Source organism: Miscanthus floridulus, chromosome 1 (assembly GCF_019320115.1).
Source record: "Miscanthus floridulus cultivar M001 chromosome 1, ASM1932011v1, whole genome shotgun sequence".
In the NCBI taxonomy this organism is placed as follows: Eukaryota; Viridiplantae; Streptophyta; class Magnoliopsida; order Poales; family Poaceae; genus Miscanthus; species Miscanthus floridulus.
In genome coordinates this window covers 96,148,061-96,168,090 of record NC_089580.1, presented here as the reverse complement: position 1 = coordinate 96,168,090, position 20,030 = coordinate 96,148,061, and the positions used below count along the sequence as shown (strand labels likewise).

Genomic DNA, 20,030 nt, shown 5'->3' with positions numbered 1-20,030 from the left:
CTTGGCACATGGTGGTGCTCCGGCGAACCCCGGTGCTAGGTGCTCAGACAAGGTGCTCGTCAGCTCCCAGGGACCAAGGCGGACCTCCCTACACTACCTCTATCGGCTATGGTGAAACAATCGAGCGTGGCCACGTGAGGTCACCGGCAGCGGGCGGCAGCCATGGCGCAGCGGTGCGCGGAGTCAGCAATGTCGCTCACCTAGGGCTTGGTTGGCTCAGCTAGAATGTCAATGAGGTTCGTGGGGTGCTAGTGGAGCTCTAGGTGGGACGGTGCTGGCTGTGGTGCAGTGCTAAGCTGTTGCAAGCACGGCCGAGCAATGGCGACGACGGTGGCTATTGCGGCTGCTGCGGGAAGAGGAGGAGCAAAAAATGGAATGAGGCGCTGGGGGTCTCATGGGTGGACGTTGGCGGTTCATTTGGTGCACGGCAGCCCGGCGTGGCCTAGCCGGTCAGGCCAGCGGTGACGCGCGGCGCCACGCGGCGGTGAAGTTCTGAAACGGCCGGATTACTGTAGCTTCCATTCAGTTAAGCCATCTAAGCCTGACAGCGATACTTGACGACGATAGATCTCTTAAACCGTGGTGATCCAGGTTAAGGCATAGTTGACAAAATTGTAGTACCAAGTGAGGTCTTCAACTTTGCAAATTGGAGCTTGAGCTGGTTCGGCTTGGTTTGGGAGATACAAGGCTCCAAACAACGACACAAGAAACTAAAACTCAGTTTCAAGACTTAGAATTTTTCTGAGTTTCTAAATAGACCTCAAAAATGACTTGTGGGCCCTTTTTTAGCATGTTCTGCACATTTTCATGAGATGGTCATATTTTACCAGAGCTTCTACTCATCAAGAAGAGCTCACCATCAAAACGTCATAATTTTTGGAGCATGGGAACTCAAGATATAAATTAAACAAGTTTGTATTCATTTAAAAACACATTTCAAGTTTCAATTTAATTCTTCTAGAAATTCCACTACAAGTGTTCATGTTATATTTTTTCTAAATACTACACTTCACCATGATCCTAAAAAAATTGGAACCACCCAATTTGGATCTACAAAACTGGAGATACAAATTTTACAAAACAGTACTCAAATCTGAAGAAATGAACTATCCTTCTAATTTTAAGTCACTGACAAGAGGGACCCATCGGTCAGTAGGGCCCGCCTGTCATCGGCACCAAAACAGGGGAGGCGGCTCGGGACAGCGTGGAACCGGTGGAGCTCGCCGATGGCGGCGTCTCCGGCGATGAGGAGGGTACCTCCATGTTCACCATGACCTCCCGCACCGATTGACATCCTAACCCTAAACTCTACCGGCCTCTAAGTACATCGGCCATGGCGCACGGTGGCTCAACCTTGGCACATGGTGGTGCTCCGGCGAACCCCGGTGCTAGGTGCTCAGACAAGGTGCTCGTCAGCTCCCAGGGACCAAGGCGGACCTCCCTACACTACCTCTATCGGCTATGGTGAAACAATCGAGCGTGGCCACGTGAGGTCACCGGCAGCGGGCGGCAGCCATGGCGCAGCGGTGCGCGGAGTCAGCAATGTCGCTCACCTAGGGCTTGGTTGGCTCAGCTAGAATGTCAATGAGGTTCGTGGGGTGCTAGTGGAGCTCTAGGTGGGACGGTGCTGGCTGTGGTGCAGTGCTAAGCTGTTGCAAGCACGGCCGAGCAATGGCGACGACGGTGGCTATTGCGGCTGCTGCGGGAAGAGGAGGAGCAAAAAATGGAATGAGGCGCTGGGGGTCTCATGGGTGGACGTTGGCGGTTCATTTGGTGCACGGCAGCCCGGCGTGGCCTAGCCGGTCAGGCCAGCGGTGACGCGCGGCGCCACGCGGCGGTGAAGTTCTGAAACGGCCGGATTACTGTAGCTTCCATTCAGTTAAGCCATCTAAGCCTGACAGCGATACTTGACGACGATAGATCTCTTAAACCGTGGTGATCCAGGTTAAGGCATAGTTGACAAAATTGTAGTACCAAGTGAGGTCTTCAACTTTGCAAATTGGAGCTTGAGCTGGTTCGGCTTGGTTTGGGAGATACAAGGCTCCAAACAACGACACAAGAAACTAAAACTCAGTTTCAAGACTTAGAATTTTTCTGAGTTTCTAAATAGACCTCAAAAATGACTTGTGGGCCCTTTTTTAGCATGTTCTGCACATTTTCATGAGATGGTCATAAAATAACTTTTGTTCCTTATAAAATTTGCTACAACTTTGCTTTAGGTTGCTCAGACATGCAAACACTCTAAGCTATACTTTTTAAACAGTCAAACAAAGGAGCTCTAGGGGTCAACACTAGTCAAACCATTACTTGGAAACTTAATTAGACACTATGGTCAACATGAACATTGTTCCTAATGACCTTCTAAGTGTAGCTAAGTTGTTTAAGAGGATAATTAGCCCCACCACACATTGATCACACAAAACTCAAGCATCACATGCCTTGAAACAAGGAACAACAAGGGAATTGCTACTTTTGTTTCAAAGCCATGTTTCATATGTTTCATGAGTTTGTTGCATGGTACTAGCTAACCATGTTTCACTAAAGTGAGTTGCACATATTGCACTTGAGTGTTGCACACTATTCATTTCCTAAAACAAACACACATGGAATATAACAATATGTTGCAACATTTCTAAAGCATGTTTCATACAATCTAAGCTCATGAATGGATGAATGATGCTCATGTTTATGAAATGCAAGTGCAAATGTGGAAGCCAAACACCTGGGGTGTTACAAATCGTATTATTACTGACAACCGTTATGCTTGTAGAGCAAGACGTAGAGCTTGGCCAGTTGCGCCAAGTCATCAATCAACTCTAGGAGGAGGAGAAGAAGATGACTAGGTGGGCGGAGAAGGTGGCCGAAGAGCTGAAAGGTGAGTACTTCATGGTTGGAGTTGTTGTTGGAGTGATTTTTTTGTTTGATGGTTCCTTGTGATGCCTGCAGACTACCATCGGAGGACCAAGCCATAGTTTGATGTGCTGGAGCAGGAGGCCAGGACCTAGAGGAACAAGCTCGACATCATGGTAGCTGGAATCAAGCTGGTGCTCGAGTGCATCAACATGGAGGTGGCTCCTTAGCCCGATGGCTAGCCACCATGCCCAGACACTATCATCGATAGGTGCAAGGTGGCGTGGGAGAACCTCAAAAGCTTCAACCATGATGCCACTATCTAGCCATTAACCTTCAAGCGATAGGGGTTGGATTCACTAGAGGGACAGAGGCGACAGAGCATCAACAGCTAGAAGATGAGGTGGATGACACGGCAAAGAAGCTGGTGGGCGATGTCGACCTATTTGGTGAGATGGATAGTGATGGCGAAGCCCGGTGATCTACTCGAAGAACATGCTGTAATAACTGAATAGGGTAGTTAAAATATGAAAGGGCGCAGATAGACATTTATGTATATGTATAAAACTTGACATGTGCATGCTTATGTAGTTTGCTAGTATTGCGGTGAAGAAATCGTTGTAGTGTTAACCCTTACGCAATTATACATAGTATAGGTCCGAGCAGTTAGTTCATTACTTAACTCTTGGCCTTGGCTAGCCCATAGTCCATAACATCAAGCGTGGAGCCCATGCACGTGTAGAAGGAATAGGCATGACCAAGGAACCATAGCCGACCACCCATAACACAGAGCGTGGAGCCCATAGCATGTGTAGGGAGAGATCGGAGACTGGGTCTTCTCCAAAGAGAATAGAGCAGAACATGTGCTGCTCAGTAGTTGGTGAAATAACTTGGAGATACACGTAGTATAAGTGGCATCAGAGCAGTTAGTTCTTTTACTGAGCTCTTGGCCTTAGCTAGCCCATAGTCCATAACATCGAGCGCAGAGCCTGTGCACATGTAGGAGGAATAGGCATGACAAAGGAACCACAGCCGACCACCCATAACACAGAGTGCAGAGCTCATAACATGTGTAGGGAGAGATCAGAGACTAGGTCTTCTCCATAGTGCATAGAACAGAACGTGTGCTACTCGTTGGTCGGTGAAATATTTTGGAGATATGGAGAAACGTGGTAGAGCGTTTATGGAGATCACATATTGGAGATATGGAGAAACATGGCAGAGCACTTATGGCGATCACATATTGGAGTTCATTAAGGAGTAGCTTAGAGCTCAGTGACCGTAGCTAGAGAATAAGCCGTAATGGAGAAATAATGGAGACGAGTTATGGCGAATAAAATTTTATTCATCATAAAGTGGAGAATACATATATGGAGAATTTCAAGGATAGAAACGTATAAGGTGCTCGATGTGCCATGAGTTGGGGATATTGATTCCATCCAAGTCACAAAGTTGATAAGACCCTAGTCGGGTAACCTCTTTGACCACGTAAGGCCCTTTCTAGGGGGAGGAGAGCTTGTGCATCCCTTTGGTTTTCTATTTTCTATGGAGAACGAGGTCACCGATAGCAAATGAATGACCTTTGATGTTACGGTTGTAGTATCTTTGCAAGCCTTCTAGGTATTTGGCTGTGCGGATACAAGTGATCAAGCATTCTTCCTTGGCCCTATCGATGTCCTCTGTTTGAATAGCTGCGGCTTGCTCTTCATCATAATTTTCCACCCTAGGTGCTCAGAAGGCAACGTCTGCTGGTAGTATGGTTTCTAAGCCATAGACCAAGAAATATGGAGACACACCGGTGCTGCGACTAGCTTGAGTGTGCAGTCCCCATACCACAGCTGGTAGCTCTTTGAGCCATCTGCCCCGGATGCTTTTCCTCTTTCTGATATAGCCTCTTTTTGAGGGCATCAAGGATCATGCCGTTCGCTCGTTAGACCTAGCCATTTGCTCTAGGATGGGCAACGGGGATGTATTTGATGGAGGTGCATCGGTCTTCGCAGAAGTCCCAAAAATGATGGCCAGTAAATGTAGTTCCAAGGTCGGTGATAATGCTGTTAGGGAGACCAAATCTATGGATGATATCTTCAAAGAGCTCGACTGCTTTCTTTGTAGTGGCCAAAACAAGCGGTTTGTATTCAATCCACTTAGAGAACTTATCAATTGCGACGTACATGTACTAGAAACCACCTGGCACTAGCTTGAAAGGCCCAATCATGTCCAGTCCCTAGCATGCAAAGGGCCAGGAAGCTGGGATGGTCTGCAGTTCTTGTGTCGGCACGTGTATTTGCTTGGCAAAAAATTGGCATTCTTCACATTGTCGAACAAGGTCTTCTGCATCGGAGATGGCTGTGGGCCAGTAGAAACTAGTTTGGAAAGCTTTGCCGACCAGGTTTCTCGAGGCCGTGTGGTTGCCACAGGAACCAGAGTGAATTTCAAGAAGTAGTTTCACTCCCTCTTCTTGGGTGATGCATTTTGTAGTATCCCTTCCTTAGCACTTTTCCTCATCAAGTTGTCGTCCACTAGCATGTAATGCTTGCTTTGATGGATTAGGCATTCGGTTTCAGTCTTGTTGGCGGGTACTTTAGAGCTAGTGAGGTACTTGATGAACTATTCCCTCCAATCCATGGCCGGCGAAGGTATTGTAAGTACTAGCTGCTCGACGGCGGGAACTTCTTAACCTTCCTTCTCTTCCTTAATGGATGGCGCCAAAAGATCTTGAATGAAGACCCTAGGCGGAATCATGGCGCAAGAAGAGCCTATCTTGGATAGGTGGTCGGTGAGCTGATTTTGATTTCATACCACATGGTGGTACTCGATAGCGTAGAATTTTCCTTCAAGCTTCCTGATTTCAGCGCAATATGCATCCATCTTTTCATTGGAGTAGGACCAGTATTTATTGAGCTGGTTGATGACTAGCACGGAGTCCTAGTATACCAAGAGGCATTTGACGCTGAGCTCAATGGCTATATGGAGTCTGTGGAGACACGCTTTGTATTTGGCGCCGTTGTTGGAGGCCAGAAAATGTATTCGGAGAACATATCGGAACTTATCCTTGGTCGGCGTAATGAACAAAATGCCCGCACCAGCACCATTGATGTTGAGGGCACCATCAAAGTACATCACCCAGTACTTGGTGCAAGTAGCGGTGATGGGCTCCTAGATCTCGGTCCACTCAACGACAAAATCAGTGAACACCTATGACTTGACGGTAGGCCTGCTTTCTGAATTCGATGGAGTAAGTGTCGAGCTTGACAACCCACTTGATGATGTAGCCATTGGCCTCTTTGTTGTGAAGAATGTCCCCTAGAGGGAACTCGGTGACCACGACAATCTTGTAATACTTGAAGTAATGGCGAAGCTTGTGTGACGTGATCAGAATAGCATATAGTAGTTTTTGAACTTGAGGATAACGAGTTTTGGGCTTGTTATGGACCTCACTAATGAAGTAGACTGAATGTTGCACCTTATAGGCGTGCTCGGCCCCCTCGTGTTCGACGACGATAGCTGTGCTAATGACGCAAGAAGTGGCGACAATGTAGATCAGTAGAGTTTCATCTAGTTAAGGCGCTGTCATGATCAGAGGCTTTGTTAGAAATAACTTGAGCTGCTTGAAGGCTATATCTATCTCTTCAACCAGGAGAAGCACTCGAAGGCCTTGAGGAGTTTAAAGAACGGTAGTCCCTTTTCACCGAGGCACGATATAAAGCGGCTTAGAGCAACCATGCAGCCTATAAGCTTCTGTATGTCCTTTATGTAGGTCAGATGTTTCATGTTGGTGATGGCGGAGACCTTGTCGAGGTTGGGTTCGATGCCACGGGTGCTAACGATGTAGCCCCAGAGTATATCGGATGGAACTCCAAAGATGCACTTTTAAGGGTTCAGCTTCCATTAGTACCTTTTTAGGTTGGCGAACATTTCTTTGAGGTTGGTGATGAGATTATCAGCGGTCTTGGACTTTATGACCACATCATCGATGTAAGCTTCGATGTTGTGGCCTATCTGTTGATCGAGGCACATCTGGATGGCCCTTTGGTAGGTCGCCCCGGTGTTTTTGAGTCTGAAGGACATGGTGGTATAGCAATACGCACCAAAAGGCATGATGAATGACATCTTAATCTGGTCTTCTTCCTTGAGGGAAATCTAGTGATAGCCAGAGTAATAGTTGAGGAAGGAGAGCAGTTCGTAGCCGGCGGTGGAGTCTACAACCTTGTCTATCTGAGGTAGACCAAAGGGGTCTTTCGAGTAGTGTTTGTTAAGATTAGTGTAATCAATGCACATTCTTCATTCTTTATTCTTTTTTTGAACGAGAATAGGGTTTTCTAACCACTCAGGATGATACACTTCTTTTATGAATCTGATAGCTAGGAGCTGTTTTATTTCTACCCTAATAGCCTCCTTCTTGTCTAGCACGAATCGTCAGAGTTTTTGCTTGATCTGTTTAGCGGTTGGCAAGACATTCAAGGAGTGCTCGATCTTCTCTTGTGGTACCCCCGACATGTCTGCAGGTTTACAAGCAAACACGTTGGCGTTAGCATGTAGGAAGGAGATGAGCGCACTTTCCTATTTAGGGTCAAGGTTAACTTCCTTGGTTTCTTTGGACTTGGCGGAGGCGTGAGGATGCTCCAGCGATGGGATCTCTAGGTCATCGGCGGGCACCGACTTAGTGTCGGTGACCACACTAGCCATCTAGATGGAGAGGTCGGTGGCTTCGGTGAGGGCGAGGCTCTCTATCTTGCAGGCATAGGTGATGGAGAGGTTGGCCCATAGGGCTAGGACTCCTATAGGTGAAGGCATCTTCGAAACTAGATAAGCATAGTGTGGTACAACCATGAACTTAGCTAGAGCTGGCCGACCAAGTATGGCATGGTAGGCGGTGTTGAAGTCGGCGACGTAAAAGTTGAAGTGCTCGACGCGGTAGTTGCTTGTCGTGCCATACTATACTGGTAGGGTGATCGCTCCAAGTGGTTTGGATGCCCTGCTAGGTACCACACCCCAGAAGAAGGAGTCCAAAGGTGTGAGATCTGTTATCCTGAGGCCTAGCTCCTTTAGGGATCTTGTGAAGAGGAGGTTTAGAGCGCTCCCACCATCGATGAGCACTTTTCTAAAAAGCACTTTCTAGATAGTTGCATCATGGATGAGGGGGAAACACCTAGTGTAGGGGATGTCCACCCACTGGTCGCCCCTGCTGAAGGTGATGGGGACTTTGGACCAAGGGCGATAGCTAGGGTTGGCGGCGGTGTCTTCCGCATTGACAGCGAGCACCCAGTGGGCGGCGAGCTTCCATTCTCTTCTACTCTTGGTGGAGGCGAGCCCCCCAAAGATGGTGGCAACCACCTTGTCGTGATCCTAGAAAGCATTGTTATTGCCCCTAGGTGGTCGGCGGCCTCCGGCGCCATCATTGTTGTTGGCATTTGGCTTTTTGGCCTAGAACTCCCTAGCCAAGCCGAGACAGTCCTTCATCTTATTCTTGGCGTTCTTGTGGAGAGGGAACAGGCCATCAAGGATCTTCTTGTACTGCTCGTCATAGTTGCGCTTGGCTCGAGGCTCTTCGATGGCGGTGATGATGTGGTCTGGTCAGCGACGGTGATATTGACCAGACTTGGAACCTTCCGGCCGACCTGATCGATGGATGTGATTAGATCATTGTTGTTGATTTGCCTCCTCAGGTAGTGGGGGAGCAGGTGGTGAATTGTTGGTGAAGACAACCTCGAAAGTAGTTCTAAGATCAGATCTGCAGTTGCAGGTGTTGGGGTGATCAACACAGTACAAATCTGTACCAGCTCGATGAGCTCTCCGACTCCGTCAGCGTTGATGATCCACAAGATTGATTCGACCCTAAAGATCTAGCCGGGCTATGGGAGGGACAAAGAGCCTATGGAACGTACCATCTTGTTTGATATATAAACAGCACACACACCCCTACCTGGCGCACCAACTATTGACATAATATCATCGGTAGTCCTCCAAGGGGTATCCCATGATGGTAGATTGATCGGCAGAGATGCGTGTAATCGAGAACAAGAAGGCAATAGAGACACACGAGTTAGACAGGTTCAGGACATCAGTGTGACGTAATACCCTACTCATGTGGTCTGTTGGATTGCATTGGCTATCGTATGATATTGCGCGAGTTTAGAGGGGGTCCCTTCCCACCTTATATAGTCCAGGGGGCAGGGTTACAAGTCAGTTAGATCTAGGAGATAACCAGAAAGTAATAACCGATTACAAGAATCATGGGATCATACGTATCCTAACAGATCTCATAGTATCTTCAGGATATCTTCTCGATGTCTTGCGGGAGACACCGAGCAGCATCGTGCCCCGCAAGGCTTCATCTTGTGGGCTGGACCACCCCTAGGGGCATAGCCCATATGGTCTACCATGGGTATCTAGGGTCGTACCCCCCCCCCCATAATCTATAAACTCGTTGTTTCGATATGAGCTCTAGTAAAATAAGATCAAAACACCCTAACTAGACGATAGAACAAGTACTAATGATGAACGAACTAAACACTAAGATAATAATGATGCTAATGCCAAAGGACAAGCACCTAGGCTCACTAATGATAAACAAGAGCAAGACATGACTTGAACTAAGCAAAGATATATTACTGAATAAAGTACTTGACAAAGTAAAGTTCTAAATAAAGTAAATGCTAAAAGAAAGATTACAAAGGAGCTATACCAGACTAAAAGACTCTTCTAAACTCTGAGGTGAGCTCTGCTCTACTCTATCACTACTAGCTAGCTACTACTTCTAAGCTACTACTCATGGAGAGCTTCTAGAGAGCTTGGAATGCCTTGAATGCTTGAGTGATGATCTCCACCGAGCACCACAACCTCTTTTATAGCATGTAGAGGGCATGTGGGTACTTGTAGGTGAAGGACAGGTGGTGGAGAGGCAGGGGAATTGGTCGACCATCCCCTGCACGCCATTGCATCCAACGGCGATGGATGGCTCCTAGATGGTGGTTGCATGCAGGTAGGTCGGTTGCTTTGGCAGGTAAGGTGGTAAGAAGGTGGGTTTGGGCCTCCCATGTGAATGATGGTGGACCCAGCAATCTGTGGCAGCTCAACATCATCCCTTGGATCAAACCAACAAGGATCAACATTGGAGAAGTAGTGTGGAGGCCTTCACACGGATCAGTGATGTGGCAAGGGCCATGGTAGCCTCATCCAACGCCACATGGTGTCGGCCAACTAGGCCTTATGGGCCTAGGGCCCCCTACCACATCCACTGGTCTCCTATGGTCCTTATTTGTCCATTTTTGTGATTTTTTCTGCATACAAATATTTTTTCTAAGTACAAGTGGAACTAGGTGAATTATAAACATAATATGACACATGTGATGTTGTTTTACCTTAGTTTTGGGTGGAATGTTGATGGTCAAATGAGGTGTTAGTTGTAACACCCCTAGTGTTATGTACCTATTGAACAATAGTTTAAAGTTTAATAAGTTTTCTATGCTTGGTGATAAATTCTTGCATGAAATGATACGATGCATGTTTGTTTAAATCACCTTTGTGAAAATAGTAAACATGTGTGATGTCAACCAACCTTGATTTGTGTGCTTAAACATCTCTAAATAGACTTTTGAGCAAAAGTTGTCTAGGGTTCATGTTGGAAAAGTCCGAAGAAAATATCTAAAAAGACCAAAAACCCTAACTGGATTTTAATTGCTTAATAGTTTTGAGAGCTGTATAAATAATCATTTTCTTAATATACTTAAAATTTTGTTAATATGAAAAACATAGTATAAGTCATGTACTTTGTGGTAGGGTGCTTGTTTGTGCCTAGATTGAATGTGTGATAGTTTAGTTAGTGCTCCAAAGTTTGAATAAAATGTTGTATCCTGGGTGACTTAGAAAATTTCCAAGTGCCCAGTGTTTTCGCTGACGCTGTAATGTTTAGCGCTATTTTCTCCTAATCTGTGATTCTAATGGTCATGGCCCCTTAATATGAGTTGGAGATTGAGATGCTGGGAAAATATCTTGTATAGGACATGGGGCTAAAACCTTGCCCAAATCCTCTATGTCGTGCATCAAAGTGGGGCACATGGCCACTGCTATCGCCACGCCCTACTCTATCCTCACTACACCTGTGCGCGCATAGGGGTGCCATGTCCACCCATGCCCTACTTGCATGCATGCCCATGCCCACCTACCCACCCTCGTGCCTTCAAGTGGAGGCCGAGCCCCCTTGCGCACCTCACTCCCCTTTGCCTCCCGCTCGCTCTACACTCCATCTCTCTTGCTCTATGTCTCAGCGTGATGTCGCCATGGCCAGTTGAGAGCTTTGGCTAGCTGTTGATCCATGTTCCACCATCACCAACTCTACCTCTAGCTCCGCTCTACCTCGCACACGCTCGCTAAGCCCAACCAGGCTAGAACCGCCTTGTCATAGCCGCTATAGCGCCACTGCCGCCGTGTAGTCACCCGCCGCGGCCGCCGCACACATGGCCGGGCCACCACCAGCTGCGCTCGGCCGAACCAACACTGCCACCAGCTCTTTTGTCCCCTTCTCACTCCCATTCACACCTTGATCTGCTTGCTCATTGCTAGAGCACCGCTACCGCTTGCTGTGGCCGCTGGGTAGTCATATGCTGTCGTGGCCAGGCCACCATGAGCTACTGCTAGCTAGTTTAGGGCTAGGTTTGTGTGCGGCCTAGTACACCTCTGCCTCGTGTCACCTCCCCACCACCGACGAGTACCTGGGGTGGCCGGATTCGGCCGGTGGCGGACATAGAGCCATGCCCCTCGGTTTTGCTCATCGATAAGAGGAGTTAAGGGTAGGAATATAAAGAAGAACAGGGTTCCTGTTGTAAAGATGCAAGAGATAAAGAAAAGATGGGAGGGTTTGCTTGGATTAGTAGGGAGTCTAGGGTTCCTGAGGAAAAATGTGTTTTCCTTTTTTGTGATCTTTTTCTTTTAAGTTTAAATAGGCTAAAACTTCAATAATTCATAGTAAATCATATAAAAATCCTAAAAATGCCAAACCAGTTTTGTTACACTCCACATGACTAGATCTATTTAGTAGACATATAATATCATATGCTTTAGTTTCAAGTTTTTGTTGTATAGATAATCCAAGCTTTCATGTGTATAATTAATAGAGGTTGTTTGTGTAGTCCAAATCCAATAAAATTTTTATCGTAAACTAGTATTGATGTGTGTGTGCTCTGGTAAAAATTTCATGTTCAGTTGATGCATATTCGCTGAGTTATTGATTTATCTTATGATACGCTTGTTTAATGGTTTTAAAATAGTTAAAAGTATATTAAAATGGAAAATATGTGTCATCTAGGTTTTATAACTGTTTTTTTGTACCATGAACCTTTAATATGTCTCTGGTGTTGTATAAAATGCAAATGGTTGTTTTGCTCGCATGTGTGATAATAGTAACTTGAAAGTCGCTAGCAGAGGATGAGAGTTGAACCTCCAATGTTTAGTTACCCTTCACCGTGATGACGTGTTGCTTGTCTTTTAGTGTTTGTAAATGTCTTGTTATGCTTGTTTGACTGAAGCATGCATCGCATCTTTGCATACTTTTAGGTGTGTTGGCAGTTGATAGATCGATTGATGGCCTATGGAGTTGAACCAGAAGCCAGTGAGATGTGACTATGTCCAAAAGATGGAGATGGTTGATCACGTCCTGAAGACGGAGCCAACTAATTTAGTGTTAATAAGTTACATAGGCAAGCCCCGGTGCATAACCCCTATTTTTATAGCACTTATTATTATGTTGTTCATGCATTAAGTTACAGGAGTTGCTTGAAACCCACCTGCATAAATATTGTATCCTATGAGTCCCCACTATTATGGCAGGAATCAAGTGGTATGCCCTGCTATACAACCTACGGTAGAAGTCGGGTGATGGACTGTCACTCGTGAGATATAGGTCATGGCTATACTATTACAACTATCACATGGATTCAGAGATGGATAATAATTGGAGATCGGGCGGGAAGTGGAAAAATTGATTTTTGTTGAAGGATTGGTGGGTGCAACTGGGCGTGGCTCTGGCTGTACATTTTCCCACCTATGTCGGTTAAGGATCGTTCGTTAATAGCGTTGTGACAAGTTTGAAGGTACCGAACACATAACAGGGGCCTAAGTTATAGTTGACCATGAAGCAAAGTACTTTCCTATGACTCAGGGTCCCTAAAAAGATTATTGGAGTGTTACACTAGTGTTGACACCTGTGGTAGCACACAGAGACAAAATTCACAAGCGCACGGGTATCGAAGTAGTTTTCACCCGGAGTATTATCGAGTATCGTATCCACGGGGAAACATGTGTGTTGTCTAACAACTAGTTTGTTCAGGGATAAAAATCAAGGTTTAAGGTATGAGTAGAGAGGATTTCGATGGTTATGACCCTATGCAAAGCAAGGCTTATGATTTTAGTGTTCACTTCGGAACGGCGCTTAGACGGTAAAGCACCACTAACAGATAACTCTGCCGGCACAATTATGGTCCTACTAATTTAAGAACCTGCTCAATTTGGTGTGGACTACAAAGGATAGATGGGGCTGTCACATCCTGCTACTACCACACAACTAAGAAAAAGGGAGCAAACATAGGTAGCTGATAGCTTAAGCACCACGCTTATGCTAACGATTACTACTCTAATCCAGAGATCTAACAAGGACTAGAGCACTCAAAAGTACTGTGAACCCATGAACAAAAGAGCACAAAACTTACTTTAAACAAAAATCAATTACTAGAGGTATCTTAGATGTAGACTTGGAGAAGCCTAGATCCACCAAAGTACAAGCCGTAGAGATAGCACTGATAGGCCGGTACTTCCCCCAAACTCTTCCCTTACTCTCTCTCTATTAGTGTACAAATAATAGATCCTAACTAGAGGACTAATCTCTCTTGAATGCGATGCCCTGATCCTGAGATGAGGATTTGAATTAGGGTTTCAAGATGGCCCTAGGGAGGGGGTAGGGACATATATATATATATATATATATATATATATATATATATATAGGCCAGAGCATCAATTCTGAGAACTTGGATCAAACCGACTTGAAAGGACAACATAGATGCAATCTAGGAGGTGGTGAAGAACCGACATTCGAAGGAGACACTGAGCCATGGGTCCCATAGGTCGACCGGCCTATAGGTGGGGCTAGCCAGCCCCACTTGGTAGCCCCTCACGGTCTTCTTTGGTGTGGTGTCCTCCGGAACCTTCTAGAGTTGTTTACACCATGGTTAAGCGCGATTTACTTTGATGAATAAGTCCACCTTGACAGTTTTCTGGATAAACCCTGCTAAAAACACAGATTCACTAAAACTCATGGAATTTATCAGTTAAACCCCTAAACCTATATTGGTGATCATTTTTATGCATTTATACAAGTTATGTTGATGGTGCATGATTGATGTTGATGACCGTTAATAACTAGCCATTCGAGGAGTTGTTAGGAGGTGGGGAATGTCCATGGTAAAACTTATCAGGGGGAAACTCGTCACCGCTCGATGGGGCGGGCCTCATAGGGTGGGTTCCCTGGGATGGTCGGATCACTTTCAAACCTAGGTCTTACGAGAGGAAAGGTAGCCTTGTACTTGCTCCTTCGAGAAGTATGGGCGTGTATTTGGGATTGCCTAGCTGGATGTACCTCGATTGCAATCGCCGCCCTCCACAGAAATGGATACCACTTGTCACACTACTGCTATCATAGTTAATGCAACTAGAACATGGAGATGATGAGGATGTTGTTAGATCATAAAATATATCCTGATTGCTCACCACATGCTTGAAAGTAGATCAAGTGCTTACGTAGAATGGTTAAGTAATGAACTTGATGTGACTACTAAAACTTTGAACATAAGGGTGCACTATTAGTAATGTTTCTCTGCAAAACAATGAAATAGCTAGCCAAATAGCCCCCTACATACCCTTGAGAGTCGAGAGACTACTCCCACCTAGTCGGGTAAGTCTTGTGGAGTACATTGTGTACTCAGGGTTTTATTCCCCCTGTTGCAGGTAACAGATGGATGCTAGAGCTAATTGTTGCTGTGTGTGGATACCTCCTAGTGGGATCAGTGAGGAAATCATTCTGGTGCAATCTTAGTAGTTTCTCTCATATAATTCTACTTCTGCTTTAATATTCAAAACTATTTTACTTCCGCTGCTCTTGTATAAAATAACCCTTCTTCCGCTGCTTATATGAAATCTATTTTGTAATAACTCTAATTTTATAATCTTGTGATGTATGAAATGGTTAAGAATGTTGTAAGCTTTATTCACTTGTTTATGATCCTGATGAAAATGTGGATTTTCGAGTTCTCTTGTTAAGTGTACTCGACAGAATACCATGTTTAACTTAGTCTCTTGTGTACTTAGTGTCAAATGGCTGACAAGTACACATGGGATTAGGTTAAATTGGGTGGTTCTACCACATTAGCGACCATCAACAAGCTCCCCCAAGCTACCCCTTTGCTCGTCTTGAGCAAAGATGTGGGTTTAGCATGTTGGATCAAGAATTGCTTCAATGTAATGCCTTGCAAAAACTCATATACAAACCAATACTATCTCTTGAGTTGAGAAAGTTAGTGATAGAAATTCATCATCAGTCTTAAGCCATATGGGGCTTATAGCTTTCACCTTGACATAGGCAGTTGCAAGATTAGCATAGCATAGATAAAAACTTTCTTCCCTGCTTTAGTTTAGCCAAGACTTCTTGGAGGTTTTCAAGATTTTTGAAAGAAAGACTTGCCTAGTCCCTCACATGGTACACTCAATTTCTCAATGGTGTTTGAATCCTCCCCAAGGCCAATAGATCTTAGCATTTCTCCTACTCTAAGGCTTATGTGGAGTTCATAGGTAGGGGGTAAAAAGCAAGGCTCACTTGAATTGAATTTATTGCTAAGTCAAACACTTGGATCACAAGGAGCAACAAGTTATACAAAATGATCAAGATGTGCAGGTGTGTGGTATTTTGCAGAACTGGTACTCCCTTTGAGAAGTTCCCTTCCTCTAGCTTCCTTTTTGAGAGAGCATGGCTACCTTATTCTTTCTCTCTTCCATTTTTTGGACTATAGAGCTTTTTGCTCTTCTCTCTCTTTCTTCGGTAGCCCATGTCTCTCTTTATAATGATAGATACGTAGAGGGGGTATCAACATAAGGGTCCGTTTGGTTGGGCTTTTGGCTTTGGCTTTTGGCCCCAAAAGCCAAAAGCCCAACCAAAGGTACTGCTTTTCCAGGTGACTTTTTCAGAAGCAGCTGCTTTTCCATAGTACAATTTTGAAAGTTGGTTTGACTCTGCTTTTGGCTTTTGGCTTTCTGCTTTTTGAAATTGGTGGAATAAAAAGCTCTTCCATAGTTGTTTCAAGAGAGATAAAGATAGAATATATATTTTATACTTGTTTAACCAAACAACTTTCAGCTTTTCTATAGCTCACAGCCCACAGCAGCTTTCCCACAGCTCACAGCCCACAGCAGCTTTTTTCCACAGCCACAGCTCAACCAAACACACCCTAAGTCTCTTATGGAGCAAGGGGTGCATAAATATGGAATAGTGGTTGCATATTCCTAGTGTAGAAGTAGCATATTTATATGTAGAGTGTACATGATCTTGATCAAAGGGTATGACAAGTTTCTCTACTCAGATCAACAAGGCTTGACAAAGCTCAAAACAAACAAGCAGCTTTTTGTGTAGGCTTATCATATTAGAAAGCATATATTTAGCTCTGGTAGGAAAATTTTCACCATTGAGGAACTTCTAGCAAGGGTTTTTATCTTTTTGTAAGAACAAAACTCCATGTCTCAACTATTCCTCAGACAAGTTAAAAGGTTTACTCTAATCTTTGCCACACATATCTCACAAAAGCCTATACTTGGTTCTAGCATTCGCAACCCACAAAAGCAGTCAACATAAGATGAACTCTAATTTTGCATGCTCAAAACTTATTCATCATTTCCAAAAGGTATTTAAACATTAATTTTTAGAGCAAGAGTGTTTAAGGCAGCTTTAATGATTTTCCTCTACAATGGTTATAGTAGCATAGTTGTATTCATATTCTATTGTCATTGCTATGCTACTATTGTTATTGTATATATCATGCATTTTTTCAATACAAATAATTAATGCAGATAAAAGAGAAGGTGTGAATAACTTCATACCTAAGTGGGAGAGGTTCTCCCTAGAGCTTGCCTTTTGCAGAGGTTGGAATCTTCTTCTCGAGCGGCTCTTCCTGAATCTCTTTTTATTTATTACTATTATGATAATTTATTACCAAACCTATTTATTATGAGATTTATTTTATTGGATTTTTTTATATTATTATGAATTTATTCTAAATGCTAGTACTTCATAAGTACCTTTATTGAAAATGTAAACATGCAATGCAACTAACAACCTAACATATAATGCAAAGTTGACAAGGGAATATGCAAATGCAACCTACACTAAATGCAATGAAAATGCACTAAAAGTGTACCTTCTAGTACTAGCTCACAACTGTTCTTCCTTGCGCGGGGGTTCTTCTTCCTTGTACAGGAATTCTTCCTCCTTACTCTCTTCAGGGATGTTCACAGGATCAGGCGACGATGATGTAGATGATGCTTCCTTCTTCTTGCACCATGTCCCTCTTTCCTTTGGCTTATTCTTGCCAGGCTCTTCCTTCTCCTCAATTGGCTTTGGCTTTTCTGGTTCTTCTCTGCTTTGGTTGCTTCTTCTGTTCCTGTTCTCATAAAAGATAGCTTTTCTAGAGGCACAAGCAAATGTTTCTTTCCTTCCATCTAAGTGGAATTGAATTCACCTAGATGCCACATATATACAAGCATTTGTGGTATTGAGGAAAGGACAACCAAGGATGAGGGGTGCATCCTTGCCAATTCCCATATTTAATACTATGAAATTAGTAGGAACATAAGCATCTCTAACTCTGACCAAAAGGTCTAGGGCTATTGCTTCTACATAGCACACTGACTGATCAGCTAGTTGCAAATAGACAGAAGTTGGAGCTAAGTCCTTGTAGAACAAGTTTTCATAAGTTTCCTTAGAAATTATATTCACACTAGATCCAAGATCACAAATTGCATTTCCAAAAGCATGAGGACCAATAGAGCAAGTAATAACCGGACTTCCAGGATCACCTTTCTTAATAGGAACTCCCCAACCATCTACTTTGATGTGACGAGGTTGGTGGTCTCCATGAATTCTTCATGCTTGCTGGGAATTCTTCCTTTCTCAAAAGATGGGATAGAAGCTGCTAATTGTGCCAATTGGGTTTCTAGCATTTCTTATTTAAGCTAAGTTGATTCTTTATAGCGGAAGAGAAATCATCAAATTTAGCATTTATGTTTTCCAACATCTTGTCATTAGCATGGAGTTTATTATTTATACTATCAGTCATTCTACCTTGACTATAGACAAGATCCTTAAGGAAAGGTTAATTATTACCTTGATTACTCGGACATTGCGAATAATTATTATAACTATTACCTCCTTGATTGTTGGAGCGCTGATTCCATCCCTGATTTTGAGGACAAAAACCGTTGTCATTATTGACAAAGTTGAGGTATTCATGGGTCTTGGGGCAAAAATTGCCTGAATGTCTGGTCTCTCCACAAACTTCACAAGTCATGTGGGTGTCCATGGCTTGTACAGTTTCTTGGGCACTCATTTTCTTGCAATTTTCTAGTGTTTTTGTGGGCAGATCCACCTTCGCTGCAAGCATGTTAGCTTCTTTAAGAGAATGCATACCTCTTTTGTAGGGCCGTAGTTGTTCATCGCTCCATCCTTTTTTGGGAAACCATCTTCTCGATTAATGTCTTGGCATCTGTGACATTAAGTGAAAAGAATGTTCCTCCAATGGTAGCATTTAAATGGATCCTATCCAATGGAACTAAGCCATGGTATATGTTCTAGATCAAAAGCCAATCTTCCATACCATGGTGTGGACATGCAGTGACATACTCTTGCATTCATTCCTAGGCTTAGGGTATCAACTCATTAGCTTGTTGTTGAAAGCTAGAGATTTTGTTGCGAAGAGCATTGGTTTTACCCATCGGGAAAAACTTTACTAGGAAAATGTTGGAACACTTGTCCCATGTATCTACAACATTATGGTTCAAGTAGATCCATTGTTTCACTTTTCCCAACAAAGAGAAGGGGAAAAGACAAAGATGTATGGCCTCTTGGGTCACTCCCTTAATGGTAAATGCACTACAAATCTCCAAGAAGTGTTGGAATTGCGCATTAGCATCTTCGTGGGCTTTACCACAGAAAGGACTAGCTTGCACCATCATGATCAATGCGGGCTTAAGCTCAAAGTGAGTGTCCGCATTGATGACATCAGGACCAGTGGCTAGATTAGCAGCCAAAGTGGCAGAAAACTCACGGTTTGTCCTACTGGCCATGACCGTGCTAGGAAAAAAAGGTAACTAAAAAAATTGAAAAAGGAAAAGAAGGTTGCTATGATGGAGACCTAGCTAGCAGAACCTAATGACAAATTGGTAACACACACCTATTGCCTTCTTCGGCAACGGCGCCAGAAATGCTTGTTGATGGTTCGTAAGTGTGTATATAGGAAAGTGGATTCTGCAAGCGCACAGAACTATCGTGTAGCACTTCACTTGGTGAGAACCAAGTGTCAAATTTATATTTCCCAAAGGAAGGCGAGAGGACGTGTTTGGGCACTGTGGTTAGGCAGGCTAAGTAAGTATGTCTAGCAACACGGGGGTGATGAGGTAGTATGGATGATGGACAAAAAAGATAAAACATGTTTTGATCACACAAACAAAGATAACTAGAAGTGTAGTGTAGCTGAGTGTAAGAAGTAGAGTATGTAATCTTAAAGCATCAAAAGTAAATTAATGATAGTCAGAACATCCTTAGTACGAGGGGCATACTTGCCCTAAATTCAATTAGGCACAAAGCACTATGAGCCCTATGTTTTAATAACTAGACCCAACATGGTGAAATACAGAGGAAGGATAGGGCTATCACCACCTACCAACTACCACAATCTATCTAGGGTTCTAGCCGTACCTATAGGCAAGATATAGCCTAAGCACTATGCTTAATTTATAAACTTGTTGTTTCGATCCGAGCTTTGGTGAAATAAGATCAAAACACCCTAACCAAATAGTAGAACAAGTACTAACAATGAACGAACTAAACACTAAGATAATAATGATGATAATGCCAAAGGACAAGCACC

The 20,030-nt window shown here is 44.0% G+C and overlaps 1 non-coding gene across 1 annotated transcript; it reads left to right on the top strand.

Annotated features, from left to right (window-relative positions):
* The first annotated feature begins 18,754 nt into the window (after positions 1–18,754).
* On the top strand, positions 18,755–18,861 carry LOC136511991 (small nucleolar RNA R71). Its single transcript, XR_010772943.1, has one exon. It is a non-coding gene; the product is annotated as a small nucleolar RNA R71 (small nucleolar RNA).
* Positions 18,862–20,030: the final 1,169 nt, after the last annotated feature.